Here is a 16,357-nt window from a genome sequence, read left to right on the forward strand (position 1 = left end):
CGTTTTGGGCAAAAAAACACTTCATAATGGTCAACTAAATATACAGAATGAACGCCTATTTATTCCTCGATAAAGAGTGACTCACCTGTATAAATTTAGGCCCTGTAACCCTGCCAGTACGGTTGGTACGACCGTAATTGCAAGAAGTTGCCATGATCGCTGCGGCGACTGTTGTGGGCACGGTAAGATGGCGGCCGGTTTCTTCACGCTCGCGCTCCCTATCCGCGATCCAGCCTTTTACAATCGAGATCAGTGGAGCGGACTCGTACGCTCGTCACACTGTCGTTGTCGTCGTTTATGCATTCATCCACGGCATCTCTTGCGAAGATTTCTGTTCGATGTGCACCTGCGAGCGTACTTCGTCAAGTAAAAAGAATAGTGAATTCACGACTTTAATGTTAAAATCTTTAACGGAATTTTCTATTTTACGTCCACAATTTATTGAATGTAAATGCGTAACTAACGCTGTTGATGTTGTGACTGTATTGTTGAAATGCGAGCGGGCTGGAGTGGCGGGCTCGTAGGCTCGTCACACCGTCGTTGTCGTCGTTTATGCATTCATCCACGGCATCTCTTGCGAAGATTTCTGTTCGATGTGCACCTGCGAGCGTACTTCGTCAAGTAAAAAGAATAGTGAATTCACGACTTTAATGTTAAAATCTTTGACGGAATTTTCTATTTTGACGTCCACAATTTATTGAATGTAAATGCGTAACTACCGCTGTTGATGTTGTGACTGTATTGTTGAAATTCGAGCGGGCTCCAGTACCGGGCTCGTAGGCTCGTCACACTGTCGTTGTCTTCGTTTATGCAGTCATCCACGGCATCTCTTGCGAAGATTTCTGTTCGATGTCCACCTGCGAACGTACTTCGTCAAGTAAAAAGAATAGTGAATTCACGACTTTAATGTTAAAATCTTTAACGGAATTTTCTATTTTGACGTCCATGATTTATTGAATATAAATGCGTAACTAACGCTGTTGATGTTGTGACTGTATTGTTGAAATGCGAGCGGGCTCGTACGCTCGTCACACTGTCGTTGTCTTCGTTTATGCATTCATCCACGGCATCTCTTGCGAAGATTTCTGTTCGATGTGCACCTGCGAGCGTACTTCGTCAAGTAAAAAGAATAGTGAATTCACGACTTTAATATTAAAATCTTTAACGGAATTTTCTATTTTGACGTCCACGATTTATTGAATGTAAATGCGTAACTAACGCTGTTGATGTTGTGACTGTATTGTTGAAATGCGAGCGGGCTCGTAGGCTCGTCACACTGTCGTTGTCGTCGTTTATGCATTCATCCACGGCATCCCTTTCGCAGATTTCTGTTCGATGTGCACCTGCGAGCGTACTTCGTCAAGTAAAAAGAATAGTGAATTCACGACTTTGATGTCAAATCTTTCACGGAATTTTCTATTTTACGTCCACAATTTATTGAATGTAAATGCGTAACTAACGCTGTTGATGTTGTGACTGTATTGTTGAAATGCGAGCGGGCTGGAGTGGCGGGCTCGTAGGCTCGTCACACCGTCGTTGTCGTCGTTTATGCATTCATCCACGGCATCTCTTGCGAAGATTTCTGTTCGATGTGCACCTGCGAGCGTACTTCAAGTAAAAAGAATAGTGAATTCACGACTTTAATGTTAAATCTTTGACGGAATTTTCTATTTTGACGTCCACAATTTATTGAATGTAAATGCGTAACTAACGCTGTTGATGTTGTGACTGTATTGTTGAAATGCGAGCGGACTCGTACGCTCGTCACACTGTCGTTGTCGTCGTTTATGCATTCATCCACGGCATCTCTTGCGAAGATTTCTGTTCGATGTGCACCTGCGAGCGTACTTCGTCAAGTAAAAAGAATAGTGAACTCACGACTTTAATGTTAAAATCTCTGACCAGAAGCTGGAGAGCCTTTTCCACAGTGGCTACCGATAGAATACACAAAAGCAACTTCATATACGAAAATTCATGCCTCAACACCTCGTAGTTTTCGTAAACTCGAATTTTGAACGTCGCGGTTCACGCCGACGCTGGCACACCTAGCGTCAAACCAAGAAAACGTACGCATATATAGAAAACTCGTCTGGTCATCCCACCGGGATGACGTCAATCGCCCATGCAATCAGCGCGCAGAATGCCGTCACGTGATCGAGCTCTACAACAACAACTTTCAGCAAGAACCAACATTTTTACGCCGATATACTGTCGTCACAATGTCTGGAAATAAAAAGTATGTATATACTTCGAAATCTACGACCTGTTTTATAACTGCGATAATCCAATTAGCGACTTCCGTGGAAAGAGGAGCTACGAGGCTACGAGCTACGACGACTTTCGGGATCCAGCGCGCTATTTCACTGCGTTAGCGTAGTGTGTGTATTTCCAAGTTTTTATTAGTTATATCTTTTGGAAAAACGACCAATTTATCGAGGTACAGCCCTTACTTCATTTGACGTGTCTCGGTTGTGTCGTCAAAGCGAGATTATTCGGCGGGCATTCAGTTCCGTACGATACTGCGCGTTCAACCGCAGCGGTAGGTATGGTTGGCAGCGGATTTTGCCAATCGTATTTGAAGAATGCAGACTATGAGACGGGCCCCTCAATTTGAGTACAACGAACCTCCGCCTACAGCAGCCCGCAGTGCTTTCCTTGAATCTACCTTCCAAGACTGTTGCATCTGGACGTGACGAGGTTAGTGTCTTCTGTATAATTTATACAGTGATTACTCTCCTTGTGAGAATTACGTTGTGGCATGCAGATGTTAGGAGACCATTTACGCAACAAAGCAAAATACGGATTAAAGCAAATTAAAGTTGACGCACCAAATCAAAAGATTACTGTACAATTCCGAATGTTGTTGAATGCAGCCATGCCAATTGCAACATTCATGCAGTATAGCAGTATGCAGCCATGCAGTAAGCAACATTCACAGTACGTAAAATGAAGCTGTGTATTCCGCATCTAGATGTAACATTATAGTTGTCACAGCAGTGCGCACCAATGTTGTTCATGACTTCCTTGGACAAGATGTGGAACCAAATGTTGGAAATACAAAGCAGGGATCAGGTACAAGTTTTCTTCTATTTGTTTTCCTTATAATATGCAGCATACTGCACATAGTAAAGAAGGGTTCTGGATTCTAATCCTTAGTTTACCCCAAGCTGTACTATTGTTGTCTAATCTGGGGAAACACCACAGAGGGAATTACGATAAAATTGCAGTGCACAAAAAAAGAAAGAAAGAAAGCCTGGTATACGACAACCATGTCTACAGGTTGTCTGCAGGTGCAATGTGCTGGACCCTCGTTGCAAAGAGGCCCACCAGGGGTGCCACTACAATCCATCCATCCAGCCCCTCAGCTCCTTCAACACATGTAAAATACAGTAGACAAAGCGTTCACTTGGAAATCAGACATTTACACAAAATTGCCTTTTAAATTCAGGATCTTTTAGCGCCATCCCAAACACTTGCCATTACGGTATGAAATCTATCACTGTACCACCTTACGAGGTTCCACTGCTACGGACCAACTACAGAAATCAGCAGAAACTGTTCCTCTTCCGAACAAATTTTTTCGGCTGATTGGAAATGGCCTTCCTGTGTCCAGTTTCAAAACAGAGTTACACAAACTTGTTGAAGTGTTATTAGAGACAGTCCACTCTGTTATGTATTTTTGTGTGTGAAAATGTGGACAGCTCGGTGCAATTGTGTATTTTATTTATGTAGTTGTGATTTGCTGTATGCTCGTAGTGGTAATATCTCAGTTATCGCATTTATGTGGCTTTTTTTAACAATGTTAGGGTGATGACTTCATGGAAGTGGAAGGAACAGGAGAGGAAGACATCTGGCAATGGTCATGACAGTTGTCCGTCAGGTACGAGACCAATTTCTTTTATAAATGTTGCATATAGAGTGAAGTTGTTACTAACAAAAAGTTTTTTGTTCCCTTTAAAGGAATCTGCAGGTGGTGAGCACGCGTAAGGAATTGACATGTGTCAATACAACTTAGACCTGCCTGTTGCACATGAGATGTGTGACTCTACTTACACACACAAGCTTCTGCAGGTTCGATGCATGTATATTTTGAAACATGAAAGACAGAGTGCTAAAAATATATCTGAGGTGAAAAATTGAGCAGTTCACTGCAGTAATTCTATCAATTTATTTTCAGCATTTTGGGAAAAATATAGTGACGGCAAGATTATCTGTGTTGTACTGCCAGACCAACTGCTATTGGAGTTCCATGTCCCAGTTATTATATATAATAGCTGTTTGAGGTTATTACATATTTATTATGCAAGTTTTGTGCCTGTGAGTTCCTGTAAATGTGCTCTGCGGTGATCATACTGGACAGAGAGCTATGCCTCTATAATAACAGTGACTAATGTTCTCCTGCCCATAAACCTATTCCTAGGTTACATCTGCACCCTTGGAAGTCACTGGAGAGGCGTGTTCGCTTAGCTCAATTGGTAAGGGCACTGGATCGGTAATACAGAAGATGTGGGTTCAAGTCCTACTACTGGCTAACCTTTCCAGTGACTGCCGTCTTTCATCATTTATTTCTCAGGCACTTGATGCTTTGTATGTATTTGCCTTTTCTATGTGTTCCAGTCTCAGAACATCAACTGCCATGCTCAAAAGAACTGGAATAGGCCTCTACAATCTGGAACCCATCCCAACATCTCTTAATCGACAAAGTAGAATTTGTACAGAACCGCACGGTTTGTTGCTCGTGATTATCATCCTTTTCCCAGCGTCTCAGCCATTAAAGCCAAACTCTTTCTTACTCCTTTGATTACCAGATGAAAGGTATCAGGCCTGGCATTCTTTCATAAGTTATATTACAGTCACACTCCTCCCCACCCCACTTACTGTCAATCCCCTCACAAGTTACTTCCAAGACTTGATGACTCGCACAAAGTACTTGCTCCACGTACACAAACAAAAAAATTCCTCTACTCTCCGCACCAGCTAATGGTATCAAACTGGAATGACGTTCCTGCCCACATAGCATCAGAACAAAATGTATCGTCATTTATTTCCAAGTGCTATGATCGTTTTCAGATCGAATGAATTTCTTTGTGGTGAGTGAACGAATTTTGTGTACATCATTTTGGTACTTGTCTTTTTTGGATAAAAAAACCTCCCGCATTTATGTAAATCCCTTCACAAGGGTCTTTAAGTAAACAAATGAAATGAAGAACTTCGTGATACTTTCATAATTGGAGCATTTTTAATGCATATTTTAAAACAGTGGCTGCTAAAAATGTGTCAGACACCGTTACAAAGGCTGCCGTCTGTATCAGATGAATCATGATTTTTCCCAGAAGCCCAATAATGTATAATGCTGCATCACATTTGCTATTTTGGAGCAATCACTGCAGACACATCATGAAGATATTATCTGAGTGCCACAATAAACTATATGAACCACATTTCTTCATGTTACATCATCTTTGACTAAAACATGCCTATTTGAGTATTCGAGCAGCCCAAGATACAAAGCTTGGTTCCTCAAGGTGTACATCCTACTCGAACTGGGTGTGCACGTTGTACACAAAAGGAAGATTGAGAATGAAAAAAATGGCTAGGAAGCAAGCGAACTGGGGTTTTACATCATGCATGGAAGATTGAGGTTTTCGATAGTCAACTTGTGTAGTGAGCAGTTCTGGAGGACTGAGAGCAGGAACCGAGGTCACACACAGGGTAACCTGCATAACAGTCTGATTTAATTCCACATAACGATCATTAAAATACTTGAGGTGCCTAAACAATACTATTTGGGTGCTATCAGACAGTAAGAGTTCGAACAACACTTACGACATTGACTGAATGGGTGAACAAAAGGATGCATCAGAACAGGTTTGGATTTGTGTCTGTGGTGGAATTGAGAGCCCAATCTAATTCTTACCAGGCGGAGCAGGCTGATGAGATGGTGCTTTGTGTCAGGGGTTAGCACAGTGATTTATCCAGAATCTCAAGCATGGAGGAGTGTTGAAAAAAGTTCGAGGGGTGGGGGGTCATTATTATAGTTGCATCATTAGTCTACAGCTGAAATTGCAAGGGCACCCCCTGTAGGGGGTACTTCCACCTAGTATCTTGGGTATTTAGAGCATGTAGTAGTTACTACGGGAAAGGCTTTGTGTATCCTGTTCACCGCGCAGACTGGTGTAACGATTCTCTTGTTTTTTTTCAACTTTGTGCAACATCCATCTCACGAACTGTTGGTATGTAGTGTACGTATCTATTTCCTGTATGAGACACGCAAGCTTTGAACAAAGCTAAAGCTAGTAGGACGTGGAGTATTAATTCAGCTGCACTCGACAAACGTTGAACGTTGAACGTTCTGAACTCTAACGAAAAGTTCAGAAAAACTATTTTGTATTGAAACCAACCAGCATGATTGTGCATGAGACACGTACGCTTCTTACTTGTGAATATGAGCGCTAGGTTCGTGCTGCCCTCGAAGTTCTAAATATGCTGCTTTAAGAGCAGCTCCTTGCAACATAAGCACTCGACTTCTTTCGGCATTATTATGCAATGAACCACTCCGTCAAACATGAAATTTACACAAACTGTTCATGTGCTTCATCGTGATGGATGCTGAAAGTTCATCTAACAGTCTGTCGTTGGAACTTCCTCTTCATGCTGAAGTCGATTCGCGGCTCAACATTTCAAAAGCAAGGCCGCCAAACTCTGCTGCACGTAGCAGGTGCCTCTCAGCTGCTGAAGCTGACTTGTCGACTCCGCTGTGCTTCCGCGTCCATATTGAAAAAGCACCCAGCAATACGGAAGTTGCGGAAACCACCCGAACTTCCGGTGTGGGCTTTCCACCAATAAACGTCGCGGGCGTTTGACGTCATACACATGGGAAAACCACTGCATAATAGCTAGAGTTTTGCGCTGATCGCACGAGTTGAGGGCAGAAATCGAAACCGCTTTTCGGCTCCTTGTTTGGAATAGTTAGCGGCTCCGCAGAGACGAAACGTTTCAGTTGTAACTTGGAGGCACCATGTAGGTTCGTTATCCATACAAACAAAGACATTGACCAGGTTCTGGTCAGAGACCCTTTAATGTTAAAATCTTCAACGGAATTTTCTATTTTGACGTCCACGATTTATTGAATGTAAATGCGTAACTAACGCTGTTGATGTTGTGACTGTATTGTTGAAATGCGAGCGGACTCCAGTGGCGGGCTCGTAGGCTCGTCACACTGTCGTTGTCGTCGTTTATGCAGTCATCCACGACACCTCCTGCGAAGATTTCTGTTCGATGTGCACCTGCGAGCGTACTTCGTCAAGTAAAAGGAATAGTGAATTCACGACTTTAATGTTAAAATCTTTAACGGAATTTTCTATTTTGACGTCCACGATTTATTGAATGGAAATGCGTAACTAACGCTGTTGATGTTGTGACTGTATTGTTGAAATGCGAGCGGGCTCCAGTGGCGGGCTCGTAGGCTCGTCACAGTGTCGTTGTCGTCGTTTATGCATTCATCCACGGCATCTCTTGCGAAGATTTCTGTTCGATGTGCACCTGCGAGCGTACTTCGTCAAGTAAAAGGAATAGTGAATTCACGATTTTAATGTTAAAATCTTCAACGGAATTTTCTATTTTGACGTCCACGATTTATTGAATGTCAATGCGTAACTAACGCTGTTGATGTTGTGACTGTATTGTTGAAATGCGAGCAGGCTCCAGTGGCGGGCTCGTAGGCTCGTCACACTGTCGTTGTAGTCGTTTATGCAGTCATCCACGGCATCTCTTGCGAAGATTTCTGTTCGATGTGCACCTGCGAGCATACTTCGTCAAGTAAAAAGAATAGTGAATTCACGACTTTAATGTTAAAATCTTCAACGGAATTTTCTATTTTGACGTCCACGATTTATTGAATGTCAATGCGTAACTAACGCTGTTGACGTTGTGACTGTATTGTTGAAATGCGAGCGGGCTCCAGTGGCGGGCTCGTAGGCTCGTCACAGTGTCGTTGTCGTCGTTTATGCATTCATCCACGGCATCTCTTGCGAAGATTTCTGTTCGATGTGCACCTGCAAGCGTACTTCGTCAAGTAAAAGGAATAGTGAATTCACGACTTTAATGTTAAAATCTTCAACGGAATTTTCTATTTTGACGTCCATGATTTATTGAATGCAAATGCGTAGCTAACGCTGTTGATGTTGTGACTGTATTGTTGAAATGCGAGCGGGCTTAGGGTGAGATAGAAGGACTGGTGTGCTTACCGGCCTATCCAATGCATGGGAACGGTTGGTCGCGGAAATGGCACCCGGTGAAGTCAGATTGTTTACAAGGATGCGCTGACGCTCACACAGTAAATCATTTTACACCTTTATTTGCTCAAACAAAGTGTATTCTTATAAAGACACCCTTTTCTATTCCACAAAGAGTGCAAAAAGTGCATTACTAAAGGTTTAATATCGACATACACCACGTCTCATCCAATGTGGATCATTAAGGGTGTAAAGTGGGGTGTTGAAACAGGTGTTTTCCGTCGAATGCACCTTTTTTACACCCATTGGAATTGGGAGTATGGTGTTAAAAATGGTGTTTTATTTCGTGAGAGAAAAATTATGCTGGTTTCACAGCTCCGCTCAGCAAGTAATCACATTATAGACGATAATCTGAGTTAAAAACACAGTATTTGACAGGGAGGGATGTTAGAAATTTAGCTTATACCTTTGACTCGTTGCAAGCGTAGATGTTAATTGCAAAAACACATTCCCGCCACCGTTACAAACGTTTCCCGCCCCACCACATGTAACGAACGTGCCCCAACAAATTTTATTTCAGTATATGATACATCCGACACGCCAATATAGGCTACTGAGGGTGCCCCAGGTCTCTCTATGCCTCTGCACTCACGTTGGTCCCACAGTGTTAACAAGCTAACGAGGCGTGCCTGCGACGCATTGCACTCCGGTTTAGGTTCTACGATGGAACCACGGCTGGAAGTCTACCGCGTTCGCGGTGCTGCTTGCCATAGAAGCAAGAACGTCGAACTGTATGTCTCGGCCAGTGGTGTCGGTATGCTGCCGCGGAAGCTCCTATTACACTATTTTCGAGAGAATATTTGCTAGCAAATAATTCCATCATAAAAGGTGTTTTCAATAGAATACTCCCATTTTAAGGGTGACTTTCATTTTTCATGCCCTTCCATGTTATTTGCATCACAAGAAACAGCAAAATGAATAAAAGAGCTGATGTTTGACTGCTCTACAGGACATCCGAAGGCGTAGTGCACGGGAAACGCCTTTCACATCCAACCTCCTCCACAGCTGCGGAACTCTATGCCATCCTTTTCTTTCTAGAACACATTGCTGATTTTACACCCCGGGAATGGGCAGTCTTTACAGACTCCAAATCTGCACTTCAAGCAATTGAAAATTCCGGCATACGAGGCCCATCCGCACCCCTAGTCACAGATGTGTTAATGGCTTACCACACTATCTACGCAGCAGGCCACAGGCTAGTTCTCCAGTGGGTTCCAGCCCATTGTGGTGTCGTGGGGAACGAGCAGGCCGACAGCGCCGCAGAAGCAGCACTATCGTATCGGAAACGGACCAGTATTGTTATGCTGAGAGGAGACCGCCATTCAATTCTCCGACGCCTAGTGACACCCCTGGCTTCCCACCAACAGACAACCGACATTCTTCAACAGCAGGCCACGAAACACCTCTAGTCAAGATACTGCATTAATCCACCGAATGCGCCTCGATGTGGCCTTTACAGCTCAGTGTCATTACCGCTTGAGACAAGTTGACCCTCCCACCTGCTGCCACTGTGGTGCTCTTGAGGATCTGGAGCATATTCTTCTTCATTGCTCCCACTACCAACCCTCCCGAAGCACACTCTCCGAGTCTCTTCGACAGCTGGACTCTCGCCCGTTCTCCCTATCGAAATTGCTTGGTCCCTGGCCCAATCCAGCCCAGCAACGCTCTGCGCTCAAAGCTCTTCTGACATTTCTGGACACCATCGGACTTCGATCGTTATTGTGAAGGGGCTCGTTATTTTATTCCCCACATTCCCACCGCAATGGGGTAAAGTATCGCCTGTGGCGATGAAACTCCCCACTCTCCAAGGTCAAAAATAAAGTTGTTGTTGACTGCTCTACAGAATCGTTCACGGAACTGTGCTGAAGGCATCCAGAGTTTGTGCAGCACGTCACGAGGACTTTATTAATGCTTTGAAGTGGTAGAGTAGCACAGTGGCGTGGAAAGCAGGAGAAAATTAAATCACAAATTGACAATATGCCCATGGTGTTAGAAAGACATCAGCATTCAGACAGCACACAAAAGCAGGCAGCGAGAAGCGTTCATAGAGCATGTTTGAAAGCAGGGAAAACGCATTTGGTGGGATAGTCTAGATAACGCATTCTTTCATAAATGGCACAATTTTAGTGAGATTTTCACACTATACACATTGACACAAAAACGTGCCTCTTGTGGTACAGTTTGCATGGCTTGAGTAGCTGCATGCAGCATTCAGAGCCCCGTTAGGCAGGCCCTCCCACGAAGAGGGCCCGTTGCCCAGCTCCCACCACGAGGAGGAGAGGTTGAATGCTGCTGTTTATGGGAGCTGTGAGTCCGTAGTCAAAGATTCCAGGGGCAGGCAGTTGTCGTTAAGGGTTCAGGAGAAGTTGGATGCTGCTATTTATAGGAGCTGTGTGTCCGTAGTCAGATTCTCAGGGTAGGCAGTTTTCAGTAAGGGTTATCAGGAAGGGAATCTGTACTTGTAGTTCAGAGGGTGGGGGGGAAAGCACACTACATCTTAGTGAATACATAACACACGGTTAAGGCAGATGCTGCCGGCTCTTCACAATGTAGGGAAGCATGTGGGAGAAATAAAACTTGTCAAGTTTTGACTTCATGTCCCTCCATTCATGTTCATCGAACCTGATGCGCTCGATAGCAATCCAGTTTTTGGAAAACACAACAAAGTCAGCCCACTGACATCCTGTTAATGCCATTTGTCCGACTACTTGAGCGTAGTACTCATGGTTCCTTTTGAGGTTTGGCTCCCCATTCTCACTGACACTCATGCACGATAGCTGCAGTGTAGAGATATCTGGATCAGTGTCTTTCAAGGAATACGGGCACTTGATTTCCAGGACCCCATACGTGCGCTCCTCCGGGTCGTACACAAATCTATCAGGACTGGCACCTAGCCACGGGCACCCCGGATGGACGATGAGACCGCTGTGTCGCAGTGAGACATCGTGGCCACAGCGCTTCATAACTTCGGCAGAGCGTTCTGCTGCCGGCCCTTCATTTTTCCGCCCGTACTGTATGGCGCGTACTCGTGAGAGGTCCTTTGGCTCGATGAGGTTCCGCAGGCCTTTCTCGCTCCACTCTGTTCTCCTTGTCACCTGACCGAAGCACGATGACGTGAGTCTGTGTAGGCGCCCTTGATGCCAGCATGCACTAAGTACCTGCTGCCTCGAGTTCTGCTCCAGCTCCCTGGCCTCTTCCACTGATACACTGATGTCCTGGCAAAAGCAAAAAGAGTGAATATCAATTTTGAACCAGACGTTGTGAAGAGTGATGTGTTAAAATTTGGGACAACTGCCATCGATCATCCTCGGGTCAAACAGCATAGAACATTGAGACCGAAGAGAATATCGTCGAGGGAAGGAAAGACAACCACACTCTACATGACTATTACCATATTCCAATGCTGCAGCCAGAAAAAAATGTCAAGAGGGGCTGTATGGGAGGTTTATATGGCAGGGGAGGACTTACCCTCTTTTACCCTTTCCCAAATGCACTACCAAAGGTACGGTTTCAGGGGCCTTTTGACCCCAAAGCGCCCCCTCACTGCACACCTGCCGTATTTCCCCCGCATTAGCCGGTATACGCTGGGTTATCCAGGGAGGACAGTTTTTGTGACTCCGAAAGTTGGTACTTTACACCCGAATGCCATCAAATACGGGGTTTTGCAGCGTGCCAGTTCATCTTGGCCTACTCCAGCATGCAGTCTGATGAAGGGGAATATGGTATCATTTGTTGTCACTTTTGCAGGGAGCATGACCCAGGTTATTGATACTGACAACGAGAACAGTCTCAAAGTTCTATGTGCATGGACCCATGGTGCCTGTGCGAAAGATCCGCACCGAATAGTGGAGTATGTATCGAGGCGAAAGTATGTGCTTGACCCTCCAAATGACTCCTCTTCGAGGGTGCCAGGTTGTTAAAAAGCACAGCCCTTGACCCGTAGCATAGAATATGTGGTTTGAGTCCTGCAGCTGGCTCAGTGACCATTCCAGGGGCTTCTTTCGAAGTGTAGAAGATTTCCTTCCACTGCATTGTGTTTGTTGTTATCTGCACAATGTCCAACAATGTAAGCACACACGTGATATGCAAAGATACATGTAAGGGTATGAACAAAGTCATACACTTACCATCAGTATTCTTTGTTCTTCTGTGGCGAGCCCGTCCGGGAAGACATACTGTGTTGCTCCGCAGAAGAGTGGCAGTTCCGGCACAGAGCTGACCATACTGGACCCTGCCGAGATGTCAGCAGCGATCCACATCTTAAAGTTTGCAGGCAGGCTTGCCTGCTGGTAGGTCAATGGTGAGGAAGGAGGCGCCACTCCAAGCTTTGTGTTGGCAAAAGGACTCCTTGCAGCCCGCAGCACAGCAGCGAAGTCATGGTTCCCAAGGCCAGCTTGACGTTCACTCAACTGCTGGAAAGACTCCAGCTTGTGCTGTTGGTCCATACTCCTGGCCTGAGCATCGAACAGCCGCACCGGCATTGGCAGAAGTACACCACCTTCACGGGGGCTCCTCCAATCTACGTCCTGTACCCTCATCGGTCCAATATTTTGACGACGAGGACGCCTCCACTGTTGAGGTAGCTCGGTACATGATAGCTCCGGTGGTGCCTCCTTGTACCCTTTCTTCTTCAACAAAATAAGCAGTCGTACTGCCGCAAGGACATGACTGCATGGGCTCTCCTTTCCAATAGCGCAGTCACAGTATGCATGGGTTACTGAACAGCTTTCAAATTTTAGCTGTACTTTATACTCCGGTCCAGTTTTCCTCTGGCTCCTGTAGCAAGTTGCCCGAGCATATATGATGCCACGACTGTAAGAGAGCAGATGTAATGTCTCAATGTCAAAGTCTCAATGAATCGGCGTTCAATGAAACGTCCATTTTTCGACGAAACGATGTTCGATGAAATGTCCCGGAACCATTTCGTCCACGTCAAAGGAACGAGACGATTAGGCTTATCATACCTGCTGCTCAAAATGTTGACAGAAGTAGCTCTCCCGTTACGCAAAAGTGATATCAAACGTGAACAAGTGAGCGAGTAAATTTTCACGTTGGGCGGATACCTCACACACAGGAATTTGCAAACCGCGCCTACTCTGTTGAAAATAGTGGTAGCAAAGCGGGACGTGCCCCTCCTTAATCGAGACGCTTCACACATATTGCATTGGAAACGAAAATATGGAACCATTCCACAGGCTTAATGTGCGCCTACGACAAGCAAGTAGCAGCAGTTATACGCATATTTGCTAAACCGTGCGAAATGCAGGCTCTGGTCTCAAATATTCCCGCGTCGTCATGATCTACGAACGCTTAACTTCAGAAGAGGAAAAAACGTTACGTACCTGATGTCGCACGCGTTTGTAAATATCGACGAAGATTGGGCGTACGCTTCGACGGTGAAGACGTAAGATTTCTTCTGTTGCCGGACAGACGGCTCTGCCAGCGCGCACAAGCCTCCCAGCGTATCATCTGACAGACAGGGTAGAACTTCCAAGTCGTTTTTCCACATGTCATGGCCAAAAGATGGAAAACGCAGTCGAGCAGTCATCGTAGAGCCGATAGACTGCGATAGAAGCACGTTTACCGGGACGTTTGGGTCGACAACACAAAGATGGCTGACTAAATCTCGGCGCTCGTTGTTGCCAGACGCAGAGTAATTTTGCATAGCACCTATTGGCAATGCTTCAACTAATAACAACTGTACTAGCGTACGACTAGAGTGGAAGAGTTATCTGTCACGGCAGAGTGATTCCCCAATCCTCTATTGTGGAGTTGTTGCCAGTACGAACTTCACAATAAGCAAGCAACCTGCTTGGATGAGAGGTGACGTTTCGGCTAAGATTAATGCATATCTGACTCTCGATGCTCTTGACGGCAGGAAGCGAAAGTGTTGATAGCTGCCTACTACGATCCACAACATGTTGCTAGTTTTGGTGGAATACAGAGACTTGCGCAAGGCATTGGTGTAAAGAAGAGCGAAGTTGTCAAGTTTTTGGAGACGAGTGATCCTTATAGTCCGCACAAAGAGTTCAAGAGGCCTTCGATGTTCTGTAAAGTAGTAGCCCTTGGTGTGAAGGAAACCTTCCAAAGCGACCTGAAGGATGTACAGAAACTTAAACATCATAACAGTGGCTTTCGCTATTTGCTATTCTGCACAGACGTTTTTTCTCGCCTTCTTGCAGTTGTACCCATTCATAATAAAAGACCACCTGAGATAGTACGTGCTTTAAAGCTTGCCCTTTAGACGAATCGGAACACCCCATCTTCTGCATACCGATCGCGGGGCGAGTTCGTCCACAGTTTAGTGCAAAAGTTTTTAAATAAAAGGGGTATTCATTGGTACAACTCGCATTCTCAGTATAAAGCCGCTAACAGCGAGAGAATTCAAAGGACTATGATGTCTACTCTATATCGTATCTTTACATATCAGGGCCACAAACGATATGTAGACATCCTACCTCTCGTAGTAAAAGCATACAACAATCGAATACATAGATCTCTTTCTGCTAGACCCGTGGATGTAAACGAAGGAAATGAACGCATTTTTCGAGCGAGACTCTATCCCACCCCAGCTGGACCACAAAAGAAACCATCCCTGCTGGAAATAGTCCAATTCAAAATAGCCCAGAAATCTCATTCGGTTTAAGTGGATATCACATTTACAATTCTCATTGAAAGGAGCCAAAATTTCCCATTCCGAATCGACAATTTTGGACAAATACCATATTGAAAACTACTGGAATTTAGTGGGTTTCAAAGAGAAATCACTGTAAATGTCAATGGGGATGAAGTGGAACCACGCTTAATCACACCCATTGGAGGCCAGTCTAGTTTACCATTGGCCAATGTGCTGTAGCCCAGATTTTCCCCATTAAAGTCACATGGAAATTCTCATTGACGATTCACCTTTTCAATGTGTAATAACATTCGATTCTGCTGCATCGAATGAGCAGAACGCATGTTTTTGCTGTCGAAAGGAGTTACACGAAAGGAGTTACGGATGCCGTTTCTGCGTGCACATTTATTTCTTCATACATCACAATACAGTAGATAGTAAAATATTACAAGTGGGACATATAAAGGTGAAAGTTATTTCAAATGTTTCAAATGTTCAAAAGTGTGAATATTCACCAATCAGTTAAAAAACGCTAGCAAGACAGTGAACAACAATAGTAAAAACTCCATTCAGAACTTACATGTTTTGAAAGCATACTGTCCATCACCAACACGCCCAAAATAAATCCACAATCAGTAACTTCATAGTGATGTGTCCCCAACGTCCGTACAGCGTCGACGAACAAAACAGAAGGTCTTGAAGCACTCAACCATCATGGTCTTCTGTGCTTCGTAGGTGATTCGCGATGTCCTGTCCAGCTTGCGTTTCATGCGTGAAAACTAATCCCATCCAACTTCGGTAAGATTCCGTTCTGGCCACCTGCTGACAAATGCCTATGCCAGCCTAACCTTCGAGAAACACACTTTTTAAAAGATACAAGAACAGCAGCATGTCAGTGTGAGTCAAATATATTACATACCGTTGCTCACAGCGCGGGAGGTAACACCGACTGCACATTTCGCTCTCCTCCCATCACCGGTTGTAATGCCTACGAACAGGCATAAAACATGTGAGACTATGTAGAAAGAACGGGCATGTTTCTAACATCGATTACATACCTTACAAAGGGGAAAAATCCTCAAAATGATGCCCGAAATACGTCAACTGCTTGTGAGCCACGGCGGGACAAGGCGCGCATCCAAACACCTCGGCATTCCGTAACAGACTGACTAATCCGTTGAAGATTTGAGGAAACGCTTGGACTCCCGTGCACTGGAATGTTATACGAATGCAGAAACAATAGCTTAAGGTAATAGGTGCGTATGAACTTACCGCGGCACATGTGCTTTTGAGTATATGTTCACGAACATTTGAAATAACGTAGCGAACTATTTTCAACGCGGACGAGCCACTATGCGGTGCGGCACGGAAACGTGTTACAACGCGCCCGCTTCGGACTCTGCCTCTGCGAGCGGCCACATCGGCGAACGGCTGGCGCAGTTGATTT

General features: G+C 44.8%; 1 long non-coding RNA gene across 1 annotated transcript; it reads right to left on the minus strand.

Annotated features, from left to right (window-relative positions):
- Positions 1-15,302: 15,302 nt before the first annotated feature.
- On the minus strand, positions 15,303-16,061 carry LOC135396034 (uncharacterized). The gene is made up of 3 exons (XR_010423259.1): positions 15,969-16,061; positions 15,830-15,898; positions 15,303-15,753 (listed from the first exon to the last, which is right to left on the minus strand). It is a non-coding gene; the product is annotated as an uncharacterized LOC135396034 (long non-coding RNA).
- Positions 16,062-16,357: the final 296 nt, after the last annotated feature.

Source organism: Ornithodoros turicata, chromosome 5 (assembly GCF_037126465.1).
Source record: "Ornithodoros turicata isolate Travis chromosome 5, ASM3712646v1, whole genome shotgun sequence".
Taxonomy (NCBI): domain Eukaryota; kingdom Metazoa; phylum Arthropoda; class Arachnida; order Ixodida; family Argasidae; genus Ornithodoros; species Ornithodoros turicata.